Raw genomic sequence first — 3,387 nt, 5'->3', positions numbered from 1 at the left:
CTGACAGTACCCCTTTGGTTAGGTGTGATCCACATACGGCAAAAGGGAGGTAACTTCTACTGTCTAAGTGGTAGATCGATTTATATAAGGTTACTTGCGGCCGAACTGACCGGAGATGTGTTAGACAATTCATCTAATTAATTAACTAATTTGGCACTGCACGTGTCACAACTCTAGCTATTAAAAAGAAAATTGAAGCACAGACATATGACCCTTCCGAGCACGTGTGACGACACGTGTTATCACTTGATACCACATCCTGACACACGTGCACAAACCAAATGTTCACACTGAAGTTTAAATGCCATACCCGCACCATTGACTCAAACTCTTCAAACCATTATTTAAACTGTTCCTATCTCAACACTGCACTGATAGTAAGCAGAATAACCTATGTATGAAATACAAAATGTATATAACACACTAGACCAAAAATAGGCCCCGATACTGTTGCTATTATGAAGTGCTGTACATATTCCACATTTTCCAGAAGATTTGATTTATATAGAAGGTTGTTGAAACTCAAAACAGAATTAGTAATTTATTTTGTATGCATAACGTTCCCATATTGACTGAAAGGCCTAGGACTCAATTTCTTTAGATTAGATTAATATATATTATTTAAACGTCATTCTGTATCAATCCTCAGTAGTATAGTGGTAAGTATCCCCGCCTGTCACGCGGGAGACCGGGGTTCAATTCCCCGCTGGGGAGGATTTCTTTTTTTTTAAATTTTACTTTTATGATTTTAATTTTACCTTTTATCATTTTTATTTCATTTCAGTTTAAAAAAAAAATATTGTTCAGAAAACAAATCTTAACATTTAATTACACCCCCCGTTAATCATACTATAGAGATATATTTAGTTATCAAGCCATACACTACAAAGTTCCGTATATTTCACTGCGTGAATAGCCAGAATCATTTTGTATGTACTGGAACACATCGTTTGTTACAATCTGATTAACATCATATGTTACATGGCTTCGTTAACTTCGTACTACGCCTGAACGGAGCCATGTAACAGAAGATTTTTAATCAGATATCGTTTGTTACCGACCAAGGAGACGATTCGAACAAAACTTGGGTTCGAACATATTAGCGTGACGTCATCATTCTGTTTCCGTGGTCGTTTGATCCCCCATATCGGATCAATCTTTTGGGAACACTGAATTAAACCGTGATTGTTTATACAATGTAATATAATGTAATTTTAATAAATAAAGGACATTCAATGTTTTCCCCTGAATAGCACATACTCTGCAAAAATCATGAAAAATACCTGGTATAATAACCTATGTATCTCGCAAAGCAGAGAATAATTTGATATTTTCCAATGCGTAAAATTTGAAGAAAATGTTCAACCAACCTTGAAATCATTGTCATGACTAAAAACGTTTTCACTTGATGTTCATTTTGTGTACCAAATGAGATTATGGCTTTATATAGTATGTGACTATAAAACATAACAGTTGGTGCTATTTCTGTACAAGATCCGACTCTGAAGATAAAAAAAACCCAAAAACATAAATTTGGGGCCATTGTTGAAATCATCGAACACAGTCTAGCTACTCTTCGAACTCAATCTGAAATATCAGAGCATGCGCAGTGGTCGAAACTGCATGCACGAGTTGAGTCATGTGCAAATTATTTGATTGCTAACGTTTTTAATAACATTTAAAAAAAAAATGATGTCTGACGGTAGGGACGGAAATACACTTCTTACATGAAATCGACCCTATAAATTGTGTATGAAGATTTCTACAGGGTACAGAAATGCAGCTATGATAAACAGAAAGGAAGTTTTAAATATGAAAATTATAGGTAGCAACAGTTAATGGACATTTGTTACAATTAGGCGTTAAATTGCATTAAAAGTTAAGATTTTCATTCATCTATTACCAGAGACCGTTTTTATATATCTGAAATTGATACTGAATTTGACTCATTTATATTTTGTCCCTGGCGTTTTTCAAGTTGAGTTGCATTGGTACGGGGTAAACCGATTATCAGATTGTTACGTAAATTTATAAGAGGAACATTTTTTTATGATCTGATGATATCGATTAAAAATCCAATTTTGTAGACTGTATTTGTTCAGGATTCTGTGTCCTCAAGTAAGAGGTTTCATTGAGTTAAATATCGTTTAAGTGAATAACAAAAAACAAAACAAAAACAAAAACAACCTCCCCCCCCCCTACAACAACCACGTACCCCCATCCAATCCCCTAAAAAGACAGAAAAGTACAACAACAAAAAGCACTGATAGAAAGATAAAATCGGGAGAGGGGTACAAAAAGTAGGAAAGATTGAATGAGAAATTCGAAGCGATCAACAGATCGGCATCATGTCGAGTATTCCAAATAAAAACTATTTTCTATAAAACACAATTTGAATGAGGTAAAAGAAAAAAGAAAAAGCCAAAAAGGATGGAAAGATAGAAGCAGACGTTGTATGGATAAATGGATGAGAGAGGGTGCGATATGTATCTGTCACGTGACTTCAACTGGAATATATTTGTAATGACATTCAATTAGTAGCTAGTTACTTTCACTTTGAAGTTAAAAACGTACCCACTATCGCTTGATCGCGTGCAGAAGTCGGTTCCTACGAGAACAAGCATGGCCTTATACAACGGATCCAGTTACATCGAAACTCGTTTAAATATGAAATGAATTACATATTATTTGTAACATGTACTTAAATTAAAATCATACGCTGGGCAATCTTTGTAATTTGTAAACTCATTTACATGGTATAAATATAGTGTGATATGCAAAGACTGAGGGAGAGAAAACAAGCCCTTCCGATCTAAACTACTACAGGACCTACATTTTGCTGTTTTTGAAACATGGCATTGGAAATCACTTTATCAGTTTATGGGTGCGCATAAAATGAAAATTCCTGCCATTCCAACACTCTCGTTGCAGGTCTCGCACTTTTTGGTTTATGCTGTTCAGATTCCCTCCCTAATTTTATTGATATACTATTAAAGAAATCGGTCATGAAGCAAAGACATCGGTCGTTTTTAAGATAACAGCATCTCGGTAGAGACACATTAGTGCTAAATTAGCGTGTGTATACATCAGAGCGATATGTTCCGATTACCGATTCCCAGTGGGGAGTGAGTACATTTTCCAAACATACCCCCTATGTTACAGCGTCTGGAAGAGGCCTCAAATGGGGAAATAGTTTGCAGTTACTGATACGCCTTGAAAACAAATAAACACACGGAAAGTACAACTGAATAGAAAACACACACATACTGCAATAAACCGGATAATCTCAGCTATCGGATAAATGTCCGAATACATTATTTTAAACTACACATTTGTAAATATATTCGATTTATAGAATGGATCCTCCCAATCGCCTCAAATACTTTT

At 35.2% G+C, this 3,387-nt stretch overlaps 1 non-coding gene across 1 annotated transcript; it reads left to right on the top strand.

Moving 5' to 3' along the window:
- The first annotated feature begins 642 nt into the window (after positions 1–642).
- Trnad-guc lies at positions 643–714 on the top strand. The gene has a single exon. It is a non-coding gene; the product is annotated as a tRNA-Asp (tRNA).
- Positions 715–3,387: the final 2,673 nt, after the last annotated feature.

This window comes from Mizuhopecten yessoensis, unplaced genomic scaffold (genome assembly GCF_002113885.1).
Source record: "Mizuhopecten yessoensis strain PY_sf001 unplaced genomic scaffold, ASM211388v2 scaffold4599, whole genome shotgun sequence".
NCBI classification, from domain to species: Eukaryota; Metazoa; Mollusca; class Bivalvia; order Pectinida; family Pectinidae; genus Mizuhopecten; species Mizuhopecten yessoensis.
The sequence above is the reverse complement of the archived record's forward strand: the minus strand, read 5'-3'. Positions and strand labels throughout refer to the sequence as shown.